Source organism: Rhopalosiphum maidis, chromosome 2 (genome assembly GCF_003676215.2).
Source record: "Rhopalosiphum maidis isolate BTI-1 chromosome 2, ASM367621v3, whole genome shotgun sequence".
Classification (NCBI taxonomy): Eukaryota; Metazoa; Arthropoda; class Insecta; order Hemiptera; family Aphididae; genus Rhopalosiphum; species Rhopalosiphum maidis.
In genome coordinates, this window is record NC_040878.1 from 55,936,315 (window position 1) to 55,951,375 (window position 15,061).

Below are 15,061 nucleotides of genomic sequence, written 5' to 3' on the forward strand. Positions count from 1 at the left end.
CATATTATTATGAATAACTTGATATAATATAATTTCTAGGTAGGTCATACGAGATTGTGTGTTTTATGTGAATATAATAAATTCATATAAAATATCATATACAAAATAAACACATCATATACACGTATTATTGGACAATCATGAATTTTTATTAAAACTTAATTCCATATAAAAACTGTCATTCGATTATATGAAATGCGAGGAAAATTTAGAAAACATCTGGCGTATTGGAGATATGCTGATTGTGGAAAATGTAAATCGATGTGAGGATTTTCAAAATTAGAAAAAAATGTATGTCAATTACCTCCTTGATTGGACCACAACATCAATTCGATCTTATAATGGTCAACGTCCAGATGTAAATCAATCGAGACAAAGCAAACACCTTCATCAACTTCACTGTAATTTAAAATAGCAAGACACTGAATATTTTTATAGTGATAATATAATTGATTATTATACTTAAGAACAAATCATTTCAACTAAAAACCGTAAGTCTATGTTATTTTTAATAAAAGTTGTAAAAACAACAAAAAAAGGTGATCACAGATATTTTTTATAAGGAGCTGAAGTTTAAATTTAATGAAATTGAATATTCATGCGTAAATTAACGTATTTTCATCAAACGATTTTTGTTGTTGTTGTTGTAACTTAAAAAGTATTATAAGTAGAAATTTGAAACATTTCATTAAAATTATCATTTCCTGTACTCGATGCAATTTTAAAAATATTCAAACTACTATTTAATTATTTATTGAAATTTAAAATTTAGCATATTCATAGCTTTATTTTTCAAAGTATTGATAAATATTCTTAGGCTTAGTTAAAGAGCTTAATAAAATCATATAAAAGATTCCACACTGCATGTTCTTATAGGCTAGCTATAAAAAATTTAAAAATACCTAGAAATTCATTTTTTTACAAGGTTCAAATCAAAGTTCACATTAGATAATATTTGTACAAGTCACGAATATCGAAAATGCTTTTGTGTGTATAATGGAAAGCAGATATTATTATTATTATAACTGCAATAGACACATAGTAAATATTATTGATGTTACTATTTTAACTGTATCGTCACTGTTTTTTCCTCGACATAAGTGGGGCGAAGAATATGCGAACAGATTATAATTAAAATGTTTTGAATTACAATAATCACCATCGAAAATTAAATCTCAGTAGATTGCTGTACCTGTACGTCGATGAAAAACATCTGTTTAAGACTTGTTTTTACGGAAATTCGAATAGCAAATATTTTTATTTTCTTATTATTAACTTTCAATTTTGAAGTACGGATAATAAATTATTATACGCGAAATTTATCATACTATTTCAAACGTTATTTGCTCTGATGATTTTAAATAAAAATAAAAACAAATATTTTGCCATTTATTTAGTTCCACAACTATTTTTCTATATTATATTTTGTATTGCGTTACATTTTTATTTTGTAGAAATGTATACATTTCTATATTATGCACATTTAAATGAATAATTTAGTAGAGCAAACTTTTTATTAAAAACAAAAATACCTTTTAAAATAACCCAGGTGTAAACTGTTTATAAGTAATAGCATAGTTTCGTATAAATGAAATAGTTTATTTGATGAAAATAATAAAGACAAAAAATGCAATTTTACAATATTTGTAAATTGAGTCAAATGGAAATACAAAGATAAATGCAGTACCTATAATAAATATTATGCAAACCGCATTTTTTGAATACGTACGTTATACGATGTATAGTTATAGACGTATCGTTACTTTATATATTAAATTCAACTTTAAAAATATTTAACTTGTCTAACCTTTGGATGCTAATATTCTATGGAAAAAAAATAGTAATATACCGCCATTTATTAAATTATAATGATATAAGTAAAATAATTTTTTTTCATATATCATTTTTTTATACCTGTCCTAGTTTTCAACAAGTAAGGTTTAAAAAACTGAATATTTAACTGTTAGGTATATCCATAAAATATATTATTTCCATTGAAATTCAAATCGAATGTCAAACTATACAAAGGAAATTCTTTAAAAAATCGATTGTTTCAACTCTCATTTTATTACCTCTGTTCTGAATATATTTTTTCCGAATGATTTATATAGATATTATAGGTACTCACAACTATTATTTTATATTTTTTATATTTTATACTATAATAATATATTATTGAATATTATACATATAAATATATTATGCACTCGGTTAACCGAGTGCATATTCCTAACCTAACCTAGGGGGGATAGTGTTTTGGATATGCCTGATACCTCCGTCTACTTATTTATGTAAAAACTTTATTTTCGAATTGCTGACTTTAGTTTGATATACTTTCAACGAACCGATTCACGCAGGTACGCACGTGGTATAATGAACTCTTCTGCCACATATTACTCCCAAAGCCGTTACTTTTAACCAGTTCCGCGGCAATCTGTTCGGCATTTGTTTGCGAAACGGTACGTGCCGTTGCATTATCCGTGCGCCGTTGTCGTTCTCGGCGGTCACCCGTATCGGCCGTACGCGTTCGACCGTCCGCGCGTCTGTATCGCCATCGATAACGGATCGTGTCTTTTGTAATTCGACAGGATATACCGCCAGCAGGTAATCGTCCGTTGTTTTATTTATTGTTCGTGATGATCCTCATTAATTATTGTGCGTGCCATCGCCGTTGCAGTGCAAAGTCTACGCTACACGTTACCGAAACCCACGTGTCTTTATCAGAGGCGAACGTAACCTAACCCAACGGATACAACTGAGCATGTGCACTTTAAAATCGATTTGTATTAAGCACTGAAAATAGTTTATTTACTATTTTATAATGTTATAGATTTTTACAAAATATGTAATTTCTCTTATTCTGCATTATTAACAATATATTGGACGGCTGCAATGAAAGTGAATCAAATGTTATGAGCTATGTTTAGATGTCAATTTAAAACAACTCCTTACCATAAACAAGTCTTCAGAGTACGTGCTTGTTTATATGCATAAAATTATATTGTACACTTTTACGTAAGATTATGATGAGTGCAAATCGTAAACGCTTATTATTGTCTTAAAATGTATGTTTAGTGCCTGTTCCACTTATTAGTTTTACTATTGGTACTTTGTAATACTACTGTTTTTGGGTTGTAAAGTGATGTATTTTTTTTATATGTTTTTTTTTTTGTTTTAAAGTGTTTGTCACTTTAACACTTTTTTGGGAGGATAGAAGCGTTGAGTATAATAGTTAATATTAATATAGTTAATGCTTGACGAACGTTAAAACTTTAGAAAAGCTGTATAAAGTGTAGTGAAAATTGGAGCGATGTTATTTGCCTGCTTCTGCACAGCATTGTACAACAATCTTCGGTTGCTTTTAAATAATTAACTAATACTACTGTAGATTCAATATTCAATTTTTATTTGTTTGCCATTTTAGAGAAATATTATTTTTCAGAGTATAATATTATGAATACCTATTACTGAATAAAACATACTATTTATAAGTAGGTTAGCGAGATAAAAATTAAATATTTTTTATTCGAAATACATAACGTTATAATCATATTGCGTCGAGTTACATTGTAAAATTTTAGTATATATATAAAAAAAGTCCAACATCACGAGCGTACTATATTATACTCTTTTTCTATCCTATCTACCGTGGTTTCGGACTGCGTCAGGGTGTGTGATTAAAATGCATATTCGTTTCGAAATCCGTGAAGCAATAATATGATAATATTATTATGTACGGGTGCGTGGACATCCGGCTTAAATACTGTGTATTAAATATCTACGGTTTACAGTTTTTGAAAAGTGTAAAAGAGTTTATACTCATCAAAAATCCCTGAAATGATTAATCTTCAGCACGTGATCGACAACAAATTTATAAGCTTTTATAAAATCATGTTTGGCGTAATTGTTGCAATAAAACATTGTATCCAACTAAAATATATCATGTTTTAAGTGATTCTTTTAAAATACGATTCAATACATAGGTATCTAATTTTACTTGCCATGATAAGCCCGAGTGCCTGTCAAATACTTGACTTCTAGCCTTCATTAAATAACATTTAATCTTTGTTTAATTTCGTGAATATGCGACAAAATCGTGCCGATTTAAATATCCCAAAACAAAAAGTATTTCTTTAAAAAAATACTACTTGAAATACCAGGCAATAATTTATCAAAATGTTAAATAATCCCCCTAAAAATTTTCCATTAAAAATTGTTTTTAGCATAATATTAAACTATCAAATAATAATGATTAAAGATAAATCTATTTGTATTATTTAAATTTTTATAATTTGATGTTATTACATGATAAAATTCATAAATAAAAATAATTATTTATACATGACACGTATATGTTTGCACTTGACGAAAGTTTCATTTGCCATCCATTAAGTAGTTGCAACCACTTTTGTCGAAAAAAACATATGTACCTACGAAATAAAAATAATGTGAAAATATATATATATATATATAATGTAATAATGTACTCATTATTATAAAAAATATATGTACTAAAAGTAAAAAAAAATTAAAAATATATGTTTCATTTTTAAGTTATTTGATGTACAAAACGACTTTTATACTTGAAAAATAATATTTTCACTTTTGAGACATTTAAAAAAAAAATGAAATATGCATTTAAATCCGGCATTACTCATAAACTTCCGTACAATATCTACAAATTTAAATTACTTTTAAATTAGTTAAAGATATATCATATTATGCATTTATATTTTCTGCTTAACAATTAATATAACATAATAAATCGATTTAAAAAAAATAAGCATTGTAAAATATAAATATTTAAATAAGTAATGCGAATGATATGACTTCCATATATTGTATAAATATCTACGCCATCGCATATTTTTTCTCGTGCATATTAATTACCCGGAGTCTGTCAAAGTACAGGGACCGTAGTTTTCGTTATATACCAACTCCTTCACAACCTGACGATAATGATTAAACAGTATTATTATACACAAGTGTAAGTAAGGTGTTTACTATTATTAGATTACACGTCATATTATATTATGTGAATGAACGGCATTGATTTCACTTTCTAGAAACTCCAAAATAAATAATGTTAACTTCACGAACAATGTGAAGGTACATATGTTGTGTTTATTGTTCATTATATTATTAGTGTGTGAAACCAAATGTGTACAGTCATACACAATATCTAATGCTTTTTTTTAGAGTACACATTTACATCATACTCATCAATGTTCTATAGGTATTTGCTTCTTTTTAAAGTGCTCTTTAGTACTGTTGTAGATATACGTATATTTGCTATTCAAGTATTTATTACATCTTATACTTATATACAATATTAATTTAGCAATGTATTAATTACTTTAGAATTATTTTCATATCGTTTTAAAATAACATGTCGTATACAATTATTTTACTGAATACTCCTACAAGTAAATAAAATTGTCAACACAAAATAAGATATAATACTAACAAATATAAACTTTCATAACATAAAACACGTATTGCACTATAATTTATTATAGTATCTAATTAGATTAAAAGACAGGTATACAATTTATTTGATGTTCTAATTTACAATATTAGGTAACACATATATTTATTTTTGAATCTTTGATGATCCATTATGGATATTTTACTGATTGAAAATGTTAATATAAATATTAAAATAATATTGAGTCATTTGCCTATATTGTAGAGAATTGTTTTACCTTCAACACACATAATATGTTTTACCAGTTTGAGGGTTTCCACACTGGTGGGCCTTACACTTCGCGTTATTTTAAGTTGTTGTTATTCAATTAAGCTGCCTACTGAATTTACTTATTGTATATAATAATATTACAGATTGTAAATATATTTTATTTAAATGAAAAAAAAATATACTACAGCTCAATAATACAATTATGAATGAAAATATAACAATCACATTTTTACAAAAAATAAAAGGTTAATATTAACAATAAAGTTAATTATTTATGCTATAAATTATAATATGTATCTAATGATGTTATAATACAATTATATGTATTAATGTGTCTGACCATTGATTAAAGATCAAAATCTACAAAATAGTGTCAAAACTAATCTTAAGAAATGTTTATAAACCAATACAATATTTTCAGCAATAAAATATATACTAATAATCAATAATTAGCGATTTTAAAAAATATAATTTATGTCGTTAATTTTAAACTTATCCATAAACCAAAGGTTTTATAAAATGTTACATCATACAATAAAATTGTATACAGCAGAGCGGTTACCTAATACCTACTATATGGAATTATGAAAACTAATTTTAAAATTTTTTTTTAATAGGTACATACAATATTTTCAGTAATATAATATACTAATAACAAACTCGCAATAGTTTAAGCTATAGCTGTTGTGGTTAAATCTAAATTTAAAATAAATCAAAAGATTAAAAAATTTTACATCAATCAAAAAACTAATTTATTTTTATTATTTATTAAAAAAAAAAACAGCACATAGTAATAATAATAATATAAAAATAATTTGTGTATCGTTATTCTATAAATAAATTTAAATTTTTAATAATTTTTGTAATTGTCAGCTATATGGCTTCCTGTATAATATAAATGATACAATGCTCACAGCGAAGATAATGGAATCAATAATGTACTAGTACAACATATATACCTATATAATAGAGGTATCTACATACTAATATGTATGCATCGAAGTTCATTTTTAACGTGACGTTGGTAGCCCGATGAAATGATAATATCCTTGTACATAAAAATAATGATCTCAATATAAAGGTATATTTTAATTTAAAATATGATAAGTTTTGTAGTTGACAGTTTTTCAAGTAGCACGTCTGAGTACTAAAGCTTTGCGCTGTCGTTTTTTTTTTTTTTATAATTTGTCGACAATGAAATAAAAACTTTTTAGACATTTTTCCTTTTTGAAAATAAACAGAAAAATATTGCATTAACGATGAAACAACAATATAAGTTTAACACGTTTTAATTGAATTTATAGTTTGTTCGATTTTCACTGGAATAAAATCAGATTTTTTTTATTGGATTACTTATTATATCGTGAGATATAACGCTATTACATTAAAATAACCGTCAAACTTTTTTAGAGTCGGACACTGATAGATTATTTTCATCACATTTTAATATGGAATTAATAATAACATTAGCTGGAGACATATTTTTTGAAAATCTTCTGAAAACCTATGTTTTAAAAATTCAAAATCTATAATAATTAATGTTCAGCCGTGTAATAATGTAACACAATGTGTGTTCAAATAGATGTAACTGAAAACTAGTTCAATCAACAGTGTGATATAATAGAGTATGATTATAATAAACTACAACAGTATTAGATACATATTTTGTATAAGTATATATATATATATATATATATAGGTATTATAATAAGGCTATATTTGTATGTGCGTGTGTATGTATGAAATCGATCAACAGCCAAGTCTATCATGGTTTGAAAATGTGGTACATTGATATTCACGTATCAAACAATGTACACCTTGAAGTCTATTTTATTAAATTTTGCATTTTAACGAGGAATTCGCGCAGAGATCTGTGGTTCACGAATAATTAAGATTAAATTCTAACCATTCATTGGTTAAGTTTATTAAAATATAATTTATTACAATATTATAATTAATTTTGTACTTGTATTTTATACTTGATAAAAATCATTCAAATTAATGTGGTTGAAAATATAATTGGTTTACTTTTAACAGAGCTTTAGACAGAAAAATCCACTGATACTATTTAATTTTTCATGAACAAGGCTGTACAAGATCAGATAATACATTTTTATATTTAAGACTCGTAGTGAATCAGCGATGATTATATTAAATGTAAAATGATATATCCTTTTTTTATCTTTGTGTATAACTTGAAAGACAAAAGAAAAAAACATATAATACAAATGTCCTAAAGAATTTTTTTAAATGTAATATATGACCAATAACTTAAATTTTGTTTAAATTTATAATTAATTTATCCATTAATATATAATAAAAATATTATGGCTAAACGCGTGTAACTAACACCGATCATAATTATTATAAGATGTTGAATATAATAGCCGATTGTTCGTAGTAAAATTTGACTTTGTGTCTTAAAGTGTAAATATATCAATAATATTATTCAGTAAATTATATTTTTAATAATTTTTGATCGTCATAGAATAACTAGAAAAGTATATAATTTTTATATTTATATATAAACATAAATTATTTTAGTTGATAATATAATTTTTTTAAATCTTCTATAGTGACTACGAATAAAAAATGTATTATATACCTATTATATTTTTATTATATTTCCAGTTAGTTTACATTGTATTTAATTTTTAAAAAAACTATATTTTATATAATATTATTCCTTACTGATTTATAAAATAAATCAAAGACTGTCTATTTCAAGAAATAGATTTTCACATTTTATAGATTCACACCTTATAATTTATATGATTTAGAGCCATAATATTATTTTATTTTATTTCACTATCGTTATTTAAGCTACAACACAGAATATTATTAATATAAATTGAATAAATTAAAAACACAAATATTTACAGCATTTTATATTTAACAAGGTGTATTTAAATTTCAATATATTCTAGGTCTTCAATATTTTATATAATACATCTTAAATTGTATAAAATAAATTCAATAATTATATATTAATATAAATTACATAATTTTTAGTAAAACAATAAAAATTACTCATATTATATAATAAATAAATATTGTAACGGCACTACGCAGTTGACAGCTATGTAGCACTGCAGCTTCTGTAGTCTTGTTATTATCATTTATTTATTGATGGTAAAAACTCGAACAAGCTACCTACCAACATTTGTAATTACATATATGATAAAATTGTATTTATTAAAATACAAGTAATCATCACTATAGATTTCGTTTATATTTTTTTCGACAGTTGCTAAATGTTTCCATATATTTTTTAGTATTTTGTAAAATATAATATAGAAAACAATATTGTACTATAATGCATAACAATTAAATATATAACCAATATGATTAAAACATGTAAAAATATATTTTTTTAGTTCAAGCTCAACTCGAAATATAACCATACCATATTATTTTATTTTCCTGCGTTTCTCGACATTATGATAATTATCTGTTAAACTAATACTTAGTTTATACAACTGATATAATATTATGTAAAGTAAATATTTTAAATAGTTGAATTATTAATTTCCATTAATTATTTAAATAGTTTGTATAAGTTTAAAGTTTATGCAGATATGCACGAAAATAAGAACGACAAGACACATCCTATAATAAGATATTAAAGAACAGTGTTTAGAAAGTAGGCATTGAAAACACGTATCAAACACTAAGATTTATACGAAGTTTATAAATAGTAGTTATAATAAAATGTGTTATGTTATATTTGTGTAAGATAAATAAAAGTATTTTCTCCTAGAGAGATTTTCAACTATCTATGTCAATTAAAAAAAAACTGTTTCGACTCGGATCGCCAATGTATATTGATGGAAATCGAATGCGTTCTTTTTAACACAATACGTGATCCATAATTACTGAATATTATTCAAACAATTTTTCGAATTATTTTCGAAAAATAGATCTCCCCATCGACGATAATAGTTGTAAACTAATGCGACGTCATAAAATATTTGTCCTATATCAATAAAAATTATTTACATACCTTCCGGTGTCGCCAAAAAAAAATTATTCTCGATCGTGATTCAATGGACAACTGTCAGAAATAATATTATCTTTAATACATTGATGTTTTACAACTGTTATTGAACTATTTATTCGGCTAATGGCGTACATACCATCTAACAATTGCATTTGTGTTTTAATGTTCTAAGACTAATGAAACTGTATGGAACAAAAACTGACAACTATGAAATTATACTTTCACGATACGCTTAAAGACGATCTTAAACGAGTGCGGATGTGCAGTGTACATCAAATTTGATACCTAATTGATCTCCGCATTAGGTACCGTATTTTAATGTTGTAACTATGATTATATTATTATAGTAAAGATTAAACGGAAAAGCGCGTAATACGAGATCGAAAATCGTTGGGGCGTAATATAAAATCCGTATACTCGAACTTTAATTAATTTTAGAAATATTTTTTGCATCCAAATTACAAAAAAACTTGAATGTAAGCAAGTAATCCTTTATTATTTATATAAAATAATATCGAGTCATATACTCGACATAAATACGCGGGGCGCGGCTGAGGGTTTTGATACATTTTTATGTGAGTCTGTGAACTGAACATAAGAGACAAAGTATCTTGTCTGTTTCATTACAAGCCGAGTTCAAACCTAAACTTTATTTAATAAGAAAAATATGATATTTAATTTTTAAAAACAACATTTTAAGTTATAAAAATTACATTCCACATTATTTTAATACCACGCCCGTTTACATAACCGACGGCCACGCCATGTATTCTGTAGAAATATTTTATTCCGTCGCAGATAAACTAATAGAAACACGATTATAAAACATTATTAGAATTATATTAGTGCTGATAACAATGGAAATAATGACACCACGTGATACTGTGATATTTCAAACGATTCAATGTAGGTATCGAGTATTGGATTTATATCATTAAATTCCATATGTGGTTAATATAATGTTATGCATACATTATGCGAGTTAGATAAGTTCAAAAATATTATTAATCACTTATGTTATTGTAGTGTTGTATAAGTTGTACTGTGATAATCCTCGGTATATTTAATGGGCCGACGACGCGTTCGAGGTACACTTGAGCAAACTCTCGTACGCAAATATTATTGTGTTAAATACTTTGTAGCCGTAGTTATTAGCGTATGTTCGCAGCGAATATTTTCTAACTTTGATAGTTATATTATGTTATGTTGCGTATGTGAAAACTTGCAAATGCGTCGTAAGTTCTAACGTCAAAATTGTTAAAGGTACGTACACGATTAATAGTTTGAACGTTATTCCAACAAGATGTTTATTCGCAAAACCATGTACAATAATATAATAAACCGTTTGTAGTGAGTACATAAATGCGATATTTAATATTACAATTATAATATTGTTGAAATTATTCTTAAAGTGTTGTCATAACTTTGTTTGTGTTGATAGTAGGTACTTACATGTTAGTGAAACGAAATGTATCCGATTGAGAGTCGTACGTAGTCGTCGGAGTATAATTTGAATCCCGTTCACATTTCTGTGGTAACACAGGTACTACAGCAGCAGCCAGGTCACTCGTATTACACAGACGGGATTCATATAAATAATTCAAAATTCAACTAATAATATATACATTAAATATTTATATTTTATGGGGCTGGAGCGAGACGAATTTTCGGTCACATGCATACCGTATTCACTATATTACGTATTATGGTTTAAATTCGTTTTGATGATTGTTTATTTTCGTATAAATGTGTGATAAATTATCGATTCGTACATGATTCTGTGATTATATGTTGTGACTGCATTAGGAAAACATGTTAAAGTTATAACTTAGTTGAACAAGTAATGGATTTACACAAATCTGAACATACCGTGCAATAAAAGTTATTATACCCAAAATTTTTGTGGAAAAAACTTGTTACTTATTAAATTTATTTTGCATACGAATACATGCATTGCGCATGTATCATATTTTACCATATGACCATAAGCTCATACACAGGTAATAATATCTATATTATGTATAGTAAACAGAAACATAAATTTCCATATTTTATAAAATAACTTTTTTTAACTGTCAAATTACCGTTGAAATATCTATCTAAAAATGTTCTTTGACTGATGCCAATCATCCGCACGCTCTAAAACCATATAGAGCTTCAAATTTTTCAATGTATTTATTCCAATAACCCATATGGTTATAAAATATAAATTTAAAATCCTTGAATAGTTCAATATAACAAATATATTTATTTACTTAATATTTTTTCAGATTAAGAAAAAAAAAAAAAACGTTAATTTGTATTTAACTTTTCTTCAAGGAATTATCAGGGAGCTACTAAAAATATATTACTTAGGTATGTATATTGTTTCAGGTTGGTACGTCACTACATTAAGACAAAACTAGCTACAACACAATGATTGTATAATATTATAATGAATCATTATGAAAAATTGTAGGTTTTAATTTTAATTTCGTCGTATTAAATAATAAATATATACATGCAATTTACTTGATACACTTATTCCCTTCTAAATGGCGTTAATGCCTTAAAGGTATAATTAGACTTTTCGACAGATATACCAACGAATCTTTACTATTATTATTCATGGGAAAAATTGTAAATAGAATAATATTTTTATAAATTTTATAAGTCAATAAATAATTATTTTTTTTTTATTTCAATGTTAAAACTTAAAATATTATATTTTTATATAGATATTCTTTAATATTGTTTTTTTTTTCATTGACTTAACACCTGAAATCTAACACTATCGAATATTGTGTTTGTTCTTGCTTTCTTCAATCCATAGTGATTAATGTTCGTTTAACGTTACGATTTAAATACATGTATGATTATGAAGAATTCATTGTACTGTATAAATAATATAATCTACAATACTGTTGACACCAGTCCTATGGTTAGCCACGACGACCTGTACCGATTTTAAAAAGGTGGAGGGATAGATGAAATAGTATTTTTGATAAGTAGTGTAGAATCGAAAGTGACTTTTTCTTGTTCAACAAGTGTTATATTCTACAGGTATAAATAAATACTATCTGACGAAGACGTCTCTTCGGGACATCTTAGCATCGGGACTCCAGTTGATTGATAGATCATAAGTAGACAATTACTCTGCCATATAATGTGTTCGCGAATCTGTATTTGCAACTAAGTCAAGGTCGGAGTCTGGTGGGATGATCGGCAGGGACAAAACACCGACATAATGCACATGAAATCACGTGGTGATACCCACGTCCGTTCACTATCCGAAATGCTCCGAAAGGCGAATGACAGAAAAGGACAACGATAACGGGGTTTAGGGATCGTGTATATCGGCATAACAAAAAGACGCGCACTCTATTAACGATGTGCCTATGAGCAGTGGTATTTTGAGTGGTGGTATACTTGGATGACATATACACCCATTTAGTGAATACACGTACACTGTAAAAATAATACAAAGACCCTCGTATATCTTGACACGTTTTTTTAAAATGCATATAGGATAGGTTACCGACGATAAACGATCGGAAGTGATATAAAGTCGTTACGGATACACTATGGACACACGATTTGGACTTTGAACGGACGGTGGACAGATCTAAACAGAAGTTGGTATTCGACGACACTAGCTGGTTAAGGTGAACACGGAATAAATATAACCGCACAAACAGACCACGTCTGGCGTGTCGAGCGTGCCCCGCTTCGCCGCCGACCCATCTCACTTTATAATTTTCAAATTATTCCTGTATTAAAATATGGTTATGCATTTTGTAATTTATAAATTTAAAAATAGATACGAAGAAAAATTTATCATTTGAAACGATATTAATATTATACTAAATATCTGAATTCTGAAAATTGAGAATAACATAAAAATTCTCCAATGTGGATGTTAAGTTAAAAACATTTTCAATAAATACACTAAGCTTGAACAAAGAATTTGCTGTCTTTAGGAAAGAGTGACAAGCGACCCTCCACAGATTGAATGAATTGATTATTTGGACAACGTTAGTTATTTAATTAAACACAACGCAATTATCTATTAGTTTTATTTTATATTATTATTTTTACTATGCAATATTATCGATTTTTTTATTTATGACTATAAAAGGTACCTAACAATGGCATGTGTAATAATTGTACACAAATAAATAATACATTCAGATAAATAATTAGTATGTTATTTTTAATTTATATGTTGTATTAAGTTACTGGAAAAATAAATTCGGCAAAATGGAACGGATAAATGGGAGCTGAACGTCTGGCGTACACACAACACGGGAAACAGACGAAAAACAGACGCGTACAACACCACAATATATATTACAGCTACATGATCATGATGGCGGATACACCTTTGACATACAGCTAAAGTACTATACAACAACAGTCTTAGTGCAGGTGGATGACCGCGTCGTAAACGCATTGAAGTAGCACAGCAATACGACATATATACGGCTGTCTATACATCGTGGACGTACTAATGGACAAATATAATTGAAAGTAAGTAGGTACTGATCCGGTATCTTCACGAAAAAACCTTGTCAAGCATCTTTAGAATCGTTTTATATGTAATACGTGACGCAGACCAATCGTTCGTAAACGGCATTAACGATAATTTCTGCTCGAAGAGCACCGAACATTTTACAGCTTATGCCTGGGAACCAACGAACATCCTTGTAATAGTGAACTAATCTTCGTTCGAACCACGGGGTAGTCAAATACTGCACATTTTCACTTGAATTTAATGGCGGGAATGCACTTGATATATAATATTGACATAATTTAATATGAAAAATATTCATTTTTAACTACACCAATAACTAAAATTATTGTCAGTCCTAATTCTGTAAGAAATAAGTGTCAAAATGTACTTCCAATTATAAACAGATATAGGTTTCATAGGAAAGTTATTAGAGAAAACATAAAAAAAACGTACTGCAACATGTAATAAGGAGAAAAATTAAGTTCATTTATCGAAATTTCTTTTCTTTTTTTTTTTTTAAACACAAAGAGCAGTTTGATAATCATCATTGGATGTTCACGGGAATGGAATGATTTATTATATTCACAAATTAAATAACATTAATTTTTGCTATTGAATCCCGCTGGTTACACCTGTTATTGACCATTTCAATATACTTTAATTATAAGTCATTTAAATGGTTAAAAGCTGTTGAATATTAATTTTATAATACTGTAGTTCGAATGTTTACAAATATGATACACATTATATTCGTGAAAAATAAATTATGAAAAAAATAATTTTTAATAGACAAGTGCTGGAAAAACGTATTTCTGACAATTTTCAGAATTGTAATTTAGTGGATGAAAGAGTTTGAATGTCCACTGCCACT